The following is a 16,967-nucleotide window of genomic DNA, read 5'->3' on the forward strand; positions in this document are numbered from 1 at the left end:
CGAGGGCTGTCAACAAAATGGATTAATAGTCCTATTATCAGTTCAGATGGATAGCCAGGGCGAGGAGAAAACATCGCGTCCCAGAGAACTCAAGTAGGCACATTAATAAAGATGCCACACATTGGCTCTGAAACCTAAACACTTCGCTCCACTCCTTGCAACACAATTAGTTTATCCAAAGCCTGACTTTCCTGTTGTGATGTGCCTGTCAATGCCCAGAGGGCATGGGCAGGGAGGTGCTGGCAATGTGGTCCCCATGTCCATGGTCACTGGGGAGCTGCATCATCCCCCTTGGTACCGGTGTGCTGCCCTCAACATCAGGATGCGGGTCTGGAGGGAGCAGCGCTGTGACCTGTCACTCACCCGGCTCACTGATGGGTACAGGAAGCGTGTAATGAAGATACTGGCTCTGCCCACGCTGTAAAATAAGGAAAGCTTTTAATTAAAAGCAAGTGGTGCAGCTTGCAGCCCTTTGTTTGAGTGCTAATGCGAACGACTTTCCAGCCCAGCACTCAGAGCTGTCTCCCTTGTACCTGTCAGAAAGTAAATCTCAGGATCTCAAACATGTATATTTAAAACTATGGTATCAGCAGGCTGTCAAGCCTGAGGTTTTTTATTCAACATCCCCTGTGCAGGGGGTGAGAGAGAAGGACAAGCAGGGGATGACACTGCAGACCGGGCAGCGCGATGCTCTCATCCGTCTCATCCCCTGCCTGCATCTTCCATGCTGCTGCAGAGGCTGGTGGGGTCTGGGGCTCAACACCCACCCTGCCTCTCTCCATAGCAAAGGCTTCCTGATGCCCTGCCCCAGCCATCCATCCTCATCACTACTGCAGCAATGGGGACCCATCTCCCCCAGCACCCCATTGCTCCAACACACATGCACAAAATAGGTCTAAAGCTGAAGATTTTGTGTTAAACATCAAAGACCACCTTTATCTTTTTAATTTTTCAGAGCCTTTCTTTTAATTTCACATTTCTGAAGTGTTGTTTTTCCCCCTTTCCCGGCACCTTTCCCTTTCAGCTACTGGGTGAAGTCAAATAAATGATGTAGGTTTATTCCCCCCACCCCTCCTTTCTTTGCTTATCCAGTTCTGCAAAACTTGAAAGCTTTTCAAAGCACCTGGGTGTCAGGAGTTACAGTTTAGGCTTGTGCTGCTTTTTTCTGCTTTCCCCTAGCAATGTTTCTAATATCACAGCAAAGCAGAAAGAAAACATAAAACCCCGTAGCACAGAGAAAGAAAATGAAGCAATAGGAAAACACACAGCAAAATCCCTCAGCCATCAGCCAGCTGCTGCGCGTGGAGAAAGAGAAGGCCTGAAAAGGAGAGAAAAGACAATATTGTTTGTATGGGGGTGTCTGGAGAATAAGACAAAATGCTCAGCTTAGAACTAAGCATGCTTTTTTCCCCCCTCTCCTAATGTGGGAATTCAATGCATGTCCACCCCCAAGAGGTTTGGGAATGAAGGCAGTCCCTGCCCATCAGCACTCCAAGAGCCAAGCTTTATCGAGCATCCGCTCGCCTCGCAGACATCCCTGTGTAACTCTGCTTGCACACGATGCAGATAAGGGACCACTGCTATAAAATATTGAGTCCTTAGACTACAAAACCCCTGTCTTTCACAGCTGAGATGGAACTTTATTTGTAGTGCAGCAATTCCACCCCAGTCAGCAGGGTTCTCTGGCTGTTAGCAAGGGCAGCGCCCGGCATGCTCCTGCCACAGCAGAGGTTAAAGAGCCAAAGGGAGGACAGCATCACTCCAAGCGATTCGATAAGCTCCTATCACTCAATAGTTTAATTCACTTTTACTGATGCAGCATCTTTTATCAGAGATTACATAATGCTGAATAATCACGGAGTCCACAATGCAGAGCCAGACAGGCAGTTATAATCTGATTTACAGCCTGTATTAAAGCAGTGGCAGGTGCAGAGCTGGTTCTCTGCTCCCACACTGGTGCTGGTCCAGAGGAAACCTGCTGGAGCCACTCCTGATGTGCACAGCCTGCCTGGAAGCAAAGAGTGGGGAGAAGCAGCACTAATAGGATGGTGCTTTCTGGAGGTACCAATGGAGCCTGGCAGGCTCATCACATGGGAAGGAAGGCAGCACAGGGTGCAGCAGGGAGCTGGGCTGCACTGGGCAGAGTTAAGGGTAAGACAATCAGGATAGACCATGGAATTCCAGCCTGGTTTGTGTTGGAAAGGACCTTGAAGCTCATCCAGTTCATACCCCAACACCTTCCACTACAGCAGGTTGTTCCAAGCCCTGTCCAACCTGGCCCAGGGATGGGGCAGCCACAGCTTCCCTGGGCACCATGTGCCAGTGCATTAATATGGTCTATTAAAGTGCAAAGTAAAACACACTGCATGATTCAAGGGGCTGTAATAGGTGTTGCAGCCTCTCCCACATTTCGCTGGCCCATGTCCCACAACTACCCAGTGGCTACTTGATGGCTCTCAGGCCATTTCCCACAGGGCACATTAGGAGATGTTAATGCCAGAAGCAGCATCTCTGGTGCTGCATCAGCTGAGAGGCCAGGATGGAGCAGGGTAACAAGTATCCCCATTGGGACAGGGGATAGAGTGAGCACCAGGCGCACTACTGAGCCCTCATCACCACCCAGGTCAGCATCCAGCACCAAACAGCACCCTCAGAGGTGACCGACAGCCATCCCATGGCCTGCTGCAGGGTCACATCAATAAGAACCATGCAGCTCAGTTGATTTAATCCCATCCTTCACAAGAAAAGGTGACCTGAGGGTCTGAACAGAGCTGCTGGCCCCGCTCCGGGATGCTCCGCCATCGCCACAGCACACCTGCACTAGCAGCCTGTGGGGAGACACAAGTTCCAGCCATGCCGGCTCAATATTTCCCTTGCAAGCAATTCCAGCACATAAACCCTTCAACCAGGATAACCTTGTGATCAAATGGCCAACAGAGAAAAGTGCTTAATATTATCCACTCCAGATAATGAGCCGTATTTCCAGCACAGGCCCCAAACACCCATCACCACGCACTAAATGCCACGCAATTGCCTGCACAACAAGTTAAGCAAAGATTAAAAGCGAGGAGGAGAGAAGAGGGAGAGCAGACAAGGAAGCACAAGGCAATTGCAATCTGTGCCATTGGAGCGTGCCGGAGCAGGGGAGCGCTGCAATGCAGCTCAGGGCACAGTTGTGTGGTGGATGTTTGGGATGGGGGCTTGGATGCCTGCCTGCCTTTACAAACCATGCGTGCTGGTACCCACACGGGTGAGGAACAGACAGGGTTTACATCACAGCAATGACATGGATGAGTTAGAGGCAACCAAACTTTGCTCTGCAGAAGCCCCTTTCCCTGCTGGCAAAGGTTATCCTATGTGATGGGAGAATCTCTGCTCTTCCTGCCCTGCTTACAAATAGCCCATCTTAATTCAGCCTCTGGGTTCTTGCATGGGCAAACAGATAGCGAAGGTCAGGGGAATAGAGACAAGAGAGAAAGGGCAGTGATTTAGAGAAATAGAGCAGTGTGCCTGCTCTGAGTGGCTACAAATAGAGCCCAGCAACCTGCTCAGTGCTCCAGCACCATCCATTCCACCTTCAAACCAGTCACAAACACAATTAAATCACTTGTTCTACATTCTCCTTTCTACTTTTCTCCCTCTTTATTCCTACATCCCACCCCCTGGGGTGGGAAAGAGACTGCCATGCTTCCCTCTTCCAGCAGGGATTAGATAGCTGGCCCTGGCAGAGAGCTCACAGCTCCTAAGCATTCACTTGCTCTTCCACCAGAGCCACAGGGCTCCTGCCCAGCAGGCAGCAGACAGGAGAGAGCATTCCTGGGATATACAGCTCTTGCTGCAGCCCTGAGCACCAGCTGGGAGATTCCAGGAGCATTCCTTATCCGGAGCAGCCGATGCAGATGTGCAGCAGCCACAGGGCCAGGCGCCAGCTCCATCCCACATCCCACCAAGGTGCTTGCATTTGGGATACTGGCTCTGGATCCTCACTGATACTGGTTAGCAGCATCCTGCAGTTTGGTGTTTCTGATGCTGCCTGTATCCCACACCAGCAGCCAGCAGTCCAGGCACTGATCCCGACATGCCCCTCCCCATCACTCCCTTCTCTGAATGCAGATGTAGGGAAGTCACAGAATTCACCCATCAAAGCCCCATCTCCCCCCCCAGCATCACCACATTGACCATTTTCACCCACCAAAACGAGACTCACACATGAGGGCACCTCACCTGCACCATCTGATGTTCCCACACTACAGCATAACCAGGCTATGGGTGGTGTTCCAGCAGAGCACTCTGAGATGTGAATGGCACACATTGCCTATGAGAGAAGGGAGAAAAAGCTTGGAAAATGCCTGGAATCTGGGCTCTTCAGATGGCTACACACTGTCAGACAAGGCCTGGCGTAGCTTACCATAACTAAACCTAGGGTGGATGCTGTTCCAAGCAGTGATTAATACTCTGCTAGGATTTGTTGTGTCATGGTGATAACCAAACATGGTGTCTCATGAAGATTCCAGATGGCTGGCATGGAGCAGAGCCCCCAGCCAGCCACCAGCATGCCCAGAGCCAGTGCTGGCTGCTCTAGTGCAGGTGGGTACCACAAGCTCCTTGTTTGTGGGATAATCACATCCTGGCAGGGAATGGCCCCTGCTGCTGCCCTGGTGCTACTTGAGCTGCTCCCAGAGCCTTGCAGGACAGGCACAGTGCTGGATACAGGGACAGTGTGCAGGCAGGATGGCTGATTACTGATTCCTGTCCTGAAGGGAGCCCTGTCACCAGCCTTGCATCAGGCGCATCTCCACAGCAAATCCCTGGACTTCATTTCCAGCAGGATTGTCAGGACAAAGCCTTCCTCTTGCAGCCCAAGCTGGTCCTTCTCCCCGTCCCCAGCCTGCAAACCTCATCTGCTCCAGGGCAGTGAGACATCACCCTTCATGCAGCCAAAACAGCAGCTATAGTGATGGAAAGCATGAAGTATAGTCTATCGAGAGGCCACCCTCTTGTTATGGAGCGAGTACAGGCAACCCAGACAGGCTTCTTTCCACTGCACCATGGCCAACATGGATCCTGTCCTTCGGAGAAGGACATGGCAGGGAGGTGGCAACTGCTTCCCATCCAACAGCTCACATCACTCATCCCCTTGGAAAGCAGCAGATCTTGGCTGTCCACACTATCAGGTACCAGCATCTCCATGTCTGCTGATGCCAACACATCCTCCAGTGAGAGGTAAGAATAAAAGCGAGTCCAGCTGGGCCGCAAGATATATTGTTTGGATCGGGCTGAGAATCACTTATGTGGTGTTCTATTAACCATAATGGATAGCTGTGCCTGGTAAAGTGAGTAATAACCTTGTTTAAAGGATCGCTCTTGAATCACAGCATGTTGTTGCCAATGCTGCAAACCCCCCTCTCTGCTCTGCAGGCCAAATCCTGTCCTGGAGCAAGAGAAGACCACAGATCAGGTAGGAATAGCTTCCTGCCCTATTAGTATTATTCTTTAAAAGAACTGGAGGTAACATGACAGGCTGCATCCTCCATCTCACAGTCCCTTTGGTTTGCCCACTTCATCTCACCTCAGTCCATCAGGAGAGCTGTCTCACCCAGCCTGCTGCTCTCCAGCCAGCTCTGGTGTTCCATGAGGACAGAGCTCGGCCTGGGGTAAATGGTCAGTGCCTAATGGAAAGAAATAGAGGAAAAAGTGGTTTACCTCAGCCAAACCTGTATTCTTTAAGCTGCTATTTTGTGATCATCTATCATTTTCATCTATTAACAGTGAAAGATGAATCTGTTTTGTGTTCATCTTGTTTACAGGTGATGTAAACAGGACTGGTCTATTAGAGGGCATCTTTGGAAGCTTCATGTTCCCACCATCATGGGTGACCCCTAAAGCAAGGGGGGCACACAGCATCCTACCTGACACAGGAGCTGCCTTTTGAGACCTGCTCCAACGTGCGACCCGCTGAGGAGCGGCAAAGCCAGCTTTGCAATGGTGGGACACCTCAGTGCCATCCCCCTTGCTTCGGTCAAAGAATAGGCACCCAGACACCATGCAGAACTGGGACCAGGGATCCAGGCTTGGGACCAATGGGGAAGGCACTGGGATGCTAGAGAAAGCAGTTGCCCATAGCACATCTCCATGTACATGCCCTCTTGGAACATCCCCTCCCTGGTTTTCCATCCAGCCCAGGACCCTCATGCAGGTGAGGTGTGGCAGTGACTCAGGGCACCGAGCACTCCTGCAGCCAGGGAATAAACCATCATTCCCATTAACATGACCATGTTCAAAGGGGGAAGCAGCACTTGTGTGGTGCACTATGTGAAAATAGTCCCCCCCCCGGCAGAGACTTAATATCTGTCAATGATTTACTTTAATTAGCAAGCAATCAGCTGCGGAGCCAGGGCTGGCACTGGGTGACACTGAGGGTCCTGATGGAGGAAGCCACTGATGGGAGCCATCACCCACACAGGGCATCCCAAAACCTGCGTTGCGCTGGGAGGATGCACCACAGAGCCAGGTCAGCTGTCCCTCTGTGTCTGTCTGCCCATAGGGGAAGGCCAGGACACCCAGCCCATGACCAAGATGAGGTTTCCAGGCCTGAAGAATGAAAACAGAGCTCCTTGGAATCCTGCCTGCCTTCCCAAGCAAGGCTTGTGGCTGCTTGCACGGCCAGGAATAGAGGCTCACCCCGCATTGGGATGGAGGACCCCATATACCCAGCAACACCACTGCTCAGCCTCCTGTGAGCAACACATAAAGGGAAATAAACACCAAAGAGTCCTCTTGCAATGCACGTAAATGCCACAGGGACCGTTGTCTTTAATGTGAGCCAGTTCCCCCCTGGGAGCCTCCTTTGAACTCCGTTTCCCTCCAAGCCTGGAAGCATATCTTGCTTTTCCTCGCTGCTATCAAGGCCAGCAGCACAGGGGGCTGTCCCCTGCTGCGCTCCCCAAGGGGATGCTCCTGCCCCGCATGGCAATGAAGCACACTCAGGTCTGAATAAGTCACTTATCTCCAGCAATCACAGCCACCACCGTGTGCCCACCGGGTCTGGCTGTTGCTATCATGCGGGCACTGAGATTGCCATGGCTTCGGGCACCTGCACATCATGAGCTGATACAGACAGATCTGGTTTAGGCGTTGCGCAGATTCGCAGCAAACAGGTTATTGGAGGCATTTAGCCCTCTTTTTATTCATTAACAGAGTTCAAACATACTTTGATTTCCTTCATATTTGCTCATTATATGGAATTGCACAGGGATGCTCTAATGAGGATGTTGCGGAGCAGGGACTGCTGTAAAAAGGCAGGCAGGGAGCAGCCACAGCACATCCCTGCTCCGGCCCCGACACGCTCTGCAGGATGGAAACCTGGCAAGGATTCAGGCTCCTACCACCACCCCCCAGACCTCCTCTTCCTGCAGGCTTTGCTGCGAGCAGACTCTGCTCCAGACACAAGCACTTGCTGAGAGCAATTTAAAAGGGTTTGCAAACACCAGCATCGTTCTTATTGAAACAAACACCCAGCAATCTGGGCCGTGCCCCCAGAGCACCAGCGCTGGGAAAGAGCACAGCTGCCCAGCTGGATCCGACACGGGGCCACAGCAGTGGGGTCAGAGGCACTTGGACACAGGCAGCCTCCTGCCTGTACCCACAGCAGCAACAGGACCAGGCTGATGGCACTGAAGTCTCCTTATCATGTAGTGGAGGGCATGAGAGGAAACCCCATCACTACAACATGTGGTAGGAGCACCTCAGGCAGGGTAGACAATGGGGTGGGAGGTCTCTGTGGGTACCAAGCACTGCTTCTCCATGCTCTCATCAGTATCTGCACAGATAACAAAGCTCCATGCACACCAGACCACCAAGCAGAGCAGGGCCACGAGATGCCTCCTTTCCCTGCTTCTTCAGCCACATCCCTGACCTGGATCAGGAGGTCCGAGTGTGATCAGATGGGAGAACCATGGGGTGAGATCAAACCCCTTGTTAATCCTGATAACGCCAAGAAGGAGCATCACTGACACTGCCACATCCACCAGCCTGCAGAGGAAAGTCCCACCTGGAGCACAGTGGGGTCCCTGGGATGAGCAGCCACTACAGGGGGTTCCAAACAAGGATCCAAGCAGGAAGCTGCTGTGCAGATGCTCCCAACCACTGTGTGGACCGAACATCCCGCTGTAACATTTGGCTATTTCACGTACATCGCACAAGGCGGGTTTATTCTGGGAATTGCACAGTGATGGATAGCTCGATGCAAGGAAAGGCCATCACACACTATAAAAAGCTGCGCAGCCTTCCTGCCTGCTCCGTGCTCTGTGACAAACCATCTGCTTTGCCCACACCTCCCTTTGTTTATCCTGCTCTGCTCAGCTGAAATTAGACTTGACAAAAGCAATTTCTCCCCATCAACTTGGAGAAGCCGAGCAGTAAAGCTGCCGTGCACGATGCCATAGAAACCTGGGCTGCTCCAGCCCCATCGGCCTCCCCGTGCACCACACAGAGCCTGTGAAGTGCCCAGCTGCAGTGGGAAGATCCCTCCTGCACACGCCAAAGGAGAAACACAGATGGATTCAGCCATGGGAGATGCACTTCGCAAGCAAGAGCCTTGTTTTATTCCCATCCCCTCCCCTTGGATTCAGAAGCACAAAGTGGCCCCTTTGATGAGAGAAGCACATTGGGATGGATCTGGAATGATTTCCCGTTCAGGGAGGAAGCAGCTTATTTTCTCAGGGAATGCTTTTGGAGTGTTTGAGAACCTTCTGGGTTGTATTGACACTGCTAAAGCACTTCCCAGCTCCAAGCAATGCAGAACACGGGGCCAGGCTGCAGGCACAGATGTAGCTGGCACCAAGCCTGCAGGATTCAGTCCCCCAGCACTTAAGCTCTGACAACTCACCTGCATGGAGCTGGGAATGCTGCAGGATGGGCGAGAGCCCCTCACCTCGAGGTGCTGGAACACATCCCCCCTTTAAACACAGCAACCTGTTTGCATCCCAGTGCAGAAGCCAGGAGCCCAGGGCACAGAGTGCAGGACCTTCATATCTCTCCATCCAATTCCTTTAGACATTAAATAGCACATGGCCTTTTTACTCTGAGATGCTATCAGTGTTGCAGGAAGGCCTTGCAGGAGCCCCCTGACTCACTGGAGCCCATTGATGCTGGCTGCAAGGATGAGGTTCTGCAGGGCAAAGATGCAGCAAAGAATGGGGACCATGGGATGTTACAGCCCTTCTGCTCGCTGCAGCCACAGCTGGAGGGTCAGGAGACCTCCAGAGCATGCAAGGAGACCAAGGGGCTCTTGAGGTGGGAGCAGAGCCTCATCTAGGTTGCACCTTCCATAGGGATACATGGCTCCCTGACCACCTCAGACAGCGAGGAGAGCTCTCACTGCTCAGGTGAGACTCAAATGGAGGGTTCCTTGATTCCCAGCCAGTGTTTAACTGCCTCCCTCTTACATAGGAAGCCCCACAGGAGCAGGGAATCACAGCCCTGCAGCCAGGGATGCCAGGCACTCCCTGCCACCAATCCATCAGGATGACTGCCCTGATTGCATTGCACACCAAGGGGCAGATAAAGCCCTCTGCAGCAAGGTGAAAGCAGGGTGACAACACCAGCAAATCAATAGGGCGGTTCTGGATTTGCATAGGATGCATTACCTTAGGCTCTGGATCTGCTCCCAGGTTTGTCCAGGATAAGCAAGATTAGATCTGGATCAATCTTGGGCTTACCAGGGCTAAGCAAGATTAGACCATGGATCAGTGTCCATATTGATCATGTAATTTGTCACTCCTACACTTGGGAATACCCCCCCCCCAGTGCAGTGAATGGAGCACGAGGCAGGGGAGATGCCAGCCCTGCTCCCCTCACTAATTCATTAGCCATGTCATTCACTCAGCACAGTCTTTGTTTCCTGGGATAACGTACTTAACATTCAGCAGCACGCTCTTCCCCACGGTTAAATAGAAGCAGAGATTTACCCCCGGACATATATTATGCATTGAAACAGTATTTCAGGCATTGGAGCTGGAATTCACCTGACTCCTCATTTAACCATGGCTAATGAGGCTCCACAACAGCACCCCAGGAATGCTCCAGCCAGAATGAGAGCCAGAGGGACCAGGACACTGGGATGGCACAAGCAGGAGAAGGAAGCCAAGCATCCACAGAAGCTGGGTACTCAAAGGGAATGGGGAATGATCCACAATGCCACTGTGGCCAATTTTGGTGTCTGGGATGGGGACATGGCCTCATCCTGACCTTGCTGAGTTGCCACTAGACTTTGGAGGGTTTGATGATGATAGCAACTGGTTGGTGTTATTTGCATGAGCTGCTTTTAATGCATCCCTGATGCTAAGAGTTAGAAGGAATCAAAGGCTTCACAAACCTTATGGCAGTCTTAGGGACAAGCAGGGAAGAGAGGAGGGCTGTCCTGGCCTCCCAAGCCTGCTCCTCCTTAGGGAACAGCGGGAAGTTATTTCTGCAATATGACAACAGGATCAGCCAGGAGGAAATGACATGAGAGTAATGAAATAACAGTGTTCTGTGGGCTGAGCAGGGCAGGATATAGCCCTGGCAGCTTGCTGAGCATCAGGCAGGGGGGGGGCACTGACACCAGCCTTCTGCCTGCATCTCTCCTGTGCCCTGGTCCCCTCCTGGGCAAGGGAGGGTCATTTGTAGGTGCAGAGACAACCAAACCACAGCTCTCTGTTTGCAGTAGGATGAATGCAGTGCTTGGCACTCAGTTATCCAGACACATCTCCCAAATTCCTCTGCAAGTTTTCCCAAGGTATCCATGTCCTCCTGTTATTGACTGTACTACTGAAAGCTTCATCTGCTGTAGATGAGCATCCTCATGTGCATGGCTCATAACACCAATAAATCACTATTGACACTGTCAACAGCAAGATCCTGCTGCAAAGAGCTGATGGTGATGGGACCGTGGCCCCCCAATATCCCTTTCCCACCCCATCCTCAGAGCAAGTCCAGGGTCTGAGCTTTTCCTGCCCCAGGAGCCCAACCACCTTCCACAGGCACCAGTCCCTGCACACAGCCCTGCACACAAGCAGGGCTTTTCCCCTGCTTATCCCAGTGAATACGTTTCAGTTAATCCAATTTGCTCCCACATTGAGCAGCATCAAACACAGCAGCTGCCAACCAAATATTAAAGGTACAAAGCAAGCAGCTCCAGCCCTTTGCTGGTGGTTGGGGAGAGAAGGCTCAACACAGGCATCCGCACATTACATAGGGCAAGCAATTCCCCTGGCCCCCTGAGATACAGCTGGGGTACGGCAGCCATCAGCAGCAATAACAGGGGCAAAGGAGTAAATCACATTTGTACATCCTCCTGCCTGTGCTTCTCTGCATTATTGAAAAGAAAATATTCTCTTCTGGTCTTTATTCCTTCCCTTTCACACTTACTCCTGGTGCTGGTGAGGGAACTAAAGCAAAATCTCCAAGCCCAGGTTTCAGTGATGTGAAGCCATGCTCTGGGTCTGATCAAGCTCTAGGAAATCACCCCAGTTTCTGCAGTGGGACAGAGCTGGCTCTTGGATCAGAGGAACACGGAGCAGCACACACCTGTGCTCAGCAGAGCCACGCATTGACTGAAAGCCCATTGCACCCTGACCTGCAGATCAGGTCCAAACTCTGGGAAGAGCCTTTCACAGGGAGTAGACCCACAGGCACTCTGACCTGACCAGGACCATCACAAGCACTGAGAAGGACCAAGACAAGGCAAGAGCTGGGAGCCCCCATGACCAGGCAGCATTTGGAGCAGAGGGCAAGGATTGCACACCAGCACAAGTTCTCCATCCTTACTTGAGCAGCAGATGGGCCCACACCACTTGATGCCCTGTGGCCGCAGTATCACTGTCTCTGCACCTATAAACCTCCAACACGAGCATCCTGCAGGAGCAGCATCACTTCCCACAGCACAACCACTGCTGACCTGCTCCATCTCAGTGTGCCCTATGGGCAGGACTGACCCAGGGCAGCCCATGCATGGTGGGGAACAGGCAGAGGAAATTCAGGGGGCACACATAGGGCCAGGAGGTGAGAGCAGGCACCAGCATCACTATTGGAAAGCCTTTCCCTCCACTGACTTACTAAATTAATCCATTTACAGCAGTGGATTTGAGCCACTTTCCCTATGCCTCACATTTGGCTTTCACATAGTGGGATTAAGTTGGGAAGGAAGTGGGAGCAGAGACATGAGCACCTCTGGGTGCTGCTGCACACCTATTGCCTGACCCTGGCAGGACCTGAGCCTCCTCACAACTCTCCATCCTCCAAAGCATCTCCCATCAAGGGAAAGCAATGGAGAAGCCCCAGACGCATTGGGGTGCAGCACTGGACTGGCCTGAGGTGCTCCAGCAGCCTCCATCAGAGGCCCTTCATGCTTTGGAGATGGGAGAAAGCAGCTTGGTGGGGAGGTTTCTCCTCGCTGTCATTAACCTGACATAATGCCTTTCCTGCTGGCAGCTTTCAGGCTCAGCAGGTTTGTTATGAAATTCATTATCAGATATTGCAATCACAGTCACCTTTATCGGGCCCTGCATCTGCAATAATTAGGCCAATAAATACTGATTTATAAAAACAACAAGCAGGAACTCCCAGTGAGCAAGAAAAATGTGCTTCCCCCAACAGCCGCTTGCTCACAGGACACAACACCCTGCGAGAGAGGCAGAAACCAATCACTGCAGGTGACAGCCAAGTTGAGCTCATTCCCCTGGGGTTTTCCACTTGCCAGCCAACACCTCGCCAAGAAAAGACCCCATGGCCAGCAATGGGATGGAGGGGTCCAGCCCCATTGCCTGCACAGAGCCGAGAGGGAGCAGGGAGATGCTGGGGCTGCAGTGGGAGGGGAGGATGGTGTCAGAGAGGTGAAGAGGACAGAGGAAGTGGGAGAAACCAGGAGGGAATGCAGGAACAAAGCAAAAGAGGAGAGGAAAACCCAACAGAAGGGAAGCACCTTGGCAGGGAGGGAGAAAAAAGAGATCCCTGCAAGGAATAGCAAAGGGAGAGCGGAGTAATAGGGAAAGAGGAAGAGATGGAGCTTCAGACCTTAATGGTAAGAGCAGAAGGGAAGGAGAGAGGAGAAAATAAGGTGTCACCTGAAAGGAGGTCATGCAGATGCTTTCTGCATGCTCAGACTGCTCCAAAGGCTCAGCCTGCTGCAGATGGGCTCTTTGGGATTGTGACACTAAAACAGACCCCCATGGTGCATCGGGGGGATGGCAAAGGCAGGAACACCCCATGCAAAGGTGTGCAATCATGACCCCAAAGGCAAAGACTCACAGGCAAGGAAAGAGCTGAGCTTCAGAGGACAGAGACAGTGGGAAACAGAAGGGAGCCATCCACAGCATCAGTGCCCCAGCATCAATGGGGTGCGAGCCAGCCCTCTCACAAAGGCCAGGTTGGAGGCTTTGGGCTGGGAGAGCCCCATCCAGGATCAGAGCACTGGGACTCTGGTACCTCCCAGAAGGGCAATGCCTGAGTCATGTGGGGTTGAGCAGGGTCGCAGTCACGGTGGGACAGCCCTCAGCAGCTCCCACTGCCACCAGGCACAGCCCTGCAGCTCCAGGACCCCCCTATTTGCCCCAGGCCAGGGCTGCATCCCAAGGCTGCCGGGCAGGAAGGGCTCCGGTGGCACAGCAGCAGCTCTGTGCCATGGCCCCAGCAGCCAGCCCGCTCCCGCAGGCGGGTGCTCGGTGTGTGCCACAGTACATCAGCACCAATATGCTTGTCATCTCCCCTGCACACCCCCATTGCAGCCCATCTGTGCTCACACATGGCTGAGGAGGAGGAGGACATCCCTTAGCCCCATCGCAGCGCAGGCACACAGCCCAGCCTGGCACGAGCACTGCTCCCCTGCAGGAGCGGGGCTGGGGGATGCACACAGCTTTGCCATAGCCCCACAGCTTACCTGCATGCACTGGAGCATCCTCTGCTCTGCTGCCCACCTTCTGCATCTATGCCCCAGTTTCCTGGTCCTTCTTCAGCGGTGTCTCCATGCTGCTTTACCTGCCTCTCAAGCTCAGCTGCTGCCTCTTTCTCAGCTCTCATATGCACAACCATAGCTCTGTGGTCCTCATCCCTATACTTCTGGAGCCCAGCAGCCTCCCTTTTCTCACCAAGAACCACAGGATCACAGTCCAAACCCCTCTGCTCCCTTCCCATCCCCTATATACCCACCAAGGCAGGGGCAGCTGGGCAGCATTAGCTCCAGCCCCTTTGCTCATGGAGAGCACCTGGAGCCCCAGATGGAAGCACTGCTGTTCCCTAACTGGGTATCCCTAGGTCCTCCCCACTGGTGAGCATCAGAGGGGAGCCAGCACCAGTGATGAACCCCAAAATGCATAGAGCTGCAGAGCTTTCCACTGCTTTTCCCTTTTAGGACCAGAGACGGGCAATCTGCTGACTGGGTTCATTTTATTTATTTTATTGATTTCTAAAATAGCTGTTTTTTTTCCCCAAAAGGACCCTGGGGCAGCGAACAGCTTTGCTCTGTGTGTTAGAGCTGGGAGAGAGGAAGGAGCAGAGCTCGGGGTGCAGGGAAAACAGCACAGAGACATCACTGAGGAAAGAGCAGGCAAATCCCCATCTCCTGCGCCTCGGGATCTCCCGCAAAACCTCAGCACTCCCAGGAGACCTGGGTATTCCTCCTGCCACCGCTGGGACACTGCGGATGCGTGTGGTCTCAGAGGAAAAACGATGCTCACAGCATCACAGCGCAATTAATCACGAAGGCCGTCAACGGGAGAGTCAATGACAATCAAAGACAAATGAACTGTGTTCGGATTCCTCGCTTTAATGGGTTCCTTCTTGATCAGAGCCATCTCAGCTCTGTCTTTAGTAAATAAACAACATAAATACGTGTATCAGCTGACAGTAGGATAACTGGAGCTTGCGTGCTCAGTTCAGCAGGCGCTCGTGTGACACTGAACTGATTCAGTGGGAAATGCTCAGTGTGTTAATGCTAAATGGTTTAGGGTTACTAAGCAGTGATAACACCGGTTATGCTCTTCATATAATCCCAGCACCGTGCAGCAAAAAGTGGTCTTTTCCCTGTGGGCTTCCCACAGTTGAGTTCATGACCAAGGGGAGAATCATGGGACCCCGGATTGGTTTAGGTTGGAAGGGACCTTAAAGCTCCTCCAGTTCCAACCCGTGCCACGGGCAGGGACACCTTCCACTAGAGCAGCTTGCTCCAAGCCCCTGTGTCCAACCTGCCCTTGAACACTGCCAGGGATGGGGCAGCCACAGCTTCTCTGGGCACCTGTCGTGGTTTAAACCCAGTCAGGCAATTCGTTCGCTCACTTCCCCCCCCTTTCTTGCCCTCCCCCTGCTCTCGGAGGGACGGAGAGGAGAATCCTCAGCACCCTCACAGGGAACAGCTTCTGCCTTATATCCAGTCTGAACTTCCCCTGTTTCAGTTTGAACCCATCACCCCTTGTCCTATTGCTGCAGTCCCTGAGGAAGAGTCCCTCTGCATTCTTGTATAGGTCCTTTCAGTCCATGGAAGGGGAACCTGGTCCCTCTTCCTGCACCAGTGTTCTTATTGCTGCTGCTGGAGAAGCCCAGAGCATCCATCCTGCAACACGTCCCCATATACCTGAGCACATCTGCACTCCCTCGAGAAACCAGGCTGGCCTCATGCACAGTCATCCCAGAATGACCTGCTTCTACTTGAGCAGGCTGGGATTGCTCCCAATGGAGCACCCGCATCACCCTGAGCACCCATCTTCTGCCATGGAACCCAGCCACAGCCTCTGTCCTGTGTTGTCCTGTGTTACTGCAGGGCAGAGGGAGACACCTTTCACTCCCCAAGTCATCCTCTCCTTGGTTTCCTCTCTCTGAGAGCAGCTGGGAGCTATTCCTTAACATTTCTTAACCTATTCCTAAGGAAATGCTTTTCGGTGTGACACCAATACACACATAGCTTCCCATTACATTCCAGTAGGAAGTAGCTCTTTCATGGGAGAAGCGATTTATGGTAATGCAGGATTATGGGTTTGGTCTTTGCATTATAGATATTCAAAGCCTGGTGGAAATCAAGCATCATGTCAGCATCCCCTATAGACAAGCTAAACCTTGTGCATGGGCAAGCATTGCTGAGGAAGTCAAGTGTCTGAAATACACCTGGGCACTCACCTGGTAGAACAGAGGCATGGAATTGTCATTCATCAAGATGAAACCAGCATTAGGATAAAGCTCCTTGGTGCTGTTAATAACTTGTGTTGCCGAGGGAGTCACAAGAGCACCAATAAGGCAGACACCCCCCTGAGCTCCCGGGAGCAAGGTTTCCATGGGCTGTGAACAAGGAGAGGTGTGTGTCTCCGGTAATAACTTTCTGAGCGGCTCCATCAGAACAGCCACCACGAATTCATCTCTTTCTGTTCTCTCCAAAAGCTTTGTCAGCTCAGAACGAGCTGCTCTGGCTACACAGCATCGCCATGGCCACGTGCATCCCCAGCCCAGCTCCCCAAGCAGTTCCATCATAATGATGAGTTTCTTAACTTCAATCAGGGATGTCTCTGGAGTTCCCTATGACAACGTGAACTTAAGATAAACAATGAATGATGAATAGGCCAATTACTGCAGCATCCCTTCGCTGAGGCCGTATGTGGCTGGTTGATAAGAGGAGATACGCATCCTCTCATCTGGCAAATGTTACAGAAAGTGGGATGGTTTGAAGCAGAAATGGTTCCATCTAATCAGGCGCTGGCTAATGAGCAATTTCCTTTTAGGTGTGATTTGTCCCTCTCTCTGTGCGCTGTCTGGGATGCTAGAAGTGAGGAGGGAGCCGGCAGCCCTGCTGATGTGTGTGCAAATGCATCCACCTGGTGTAAATCCCCTCCCTCTGTCCCCACAGCAGGTCCCAGTCCAGGGCACAACAAGAGCAGGAGGTGGCCAAGGGCTGTGTGATGGTTCTGTACGTCTCTCCCAAAGGCAAGGAAGCCATTCCTGAGAGACCC

General features: G+C 52.4%; 1 long non-coding RNA gene across 1 annotated transcript; it reads right to left on the reverse strand.

Moving 5' to 3' along the window:
• Nucleotides 1-3,911: 3,911 nt before the first annotated feature.
• On the reverse strand, nucleotides 3,912-14,066 carry LOC133265222 (uncharacterized). Its single transcript, XR_009741904.1, has 3 exons — nucleotides 13,916-14,066; nucleotides 5,597-5,669; nucleotides 3,912-5,431 (listed from the first exon to the last, which is right to left on the reverse strand). It is a non-coding gene; the product is annotated as an uncharacterized LOC133265222 (long non-coding RNA).
• Between the last annotated feature and the right edge of the window lie 2,901 nt (nucleotides 14,067-16,967).

The sequence above is a fragment of the Pezoporus flaviventris genome, unplaced genomic scaffold (assembly GCF_033815535.1).
Source record: "Pezoporus flaviventris isolate CSIRO_AGI_PZ_B2104156 unplaced genomic scaffold, CSIRO_AGI_Pfla_v1 ptg000005l, whole genome shotgun sequence".
NCBI lineage: Eukaryota > Metazoa > Chordata > Aves > Psittaciformes > Psittacidae > Pezoporus > Pezoporus flaviventris.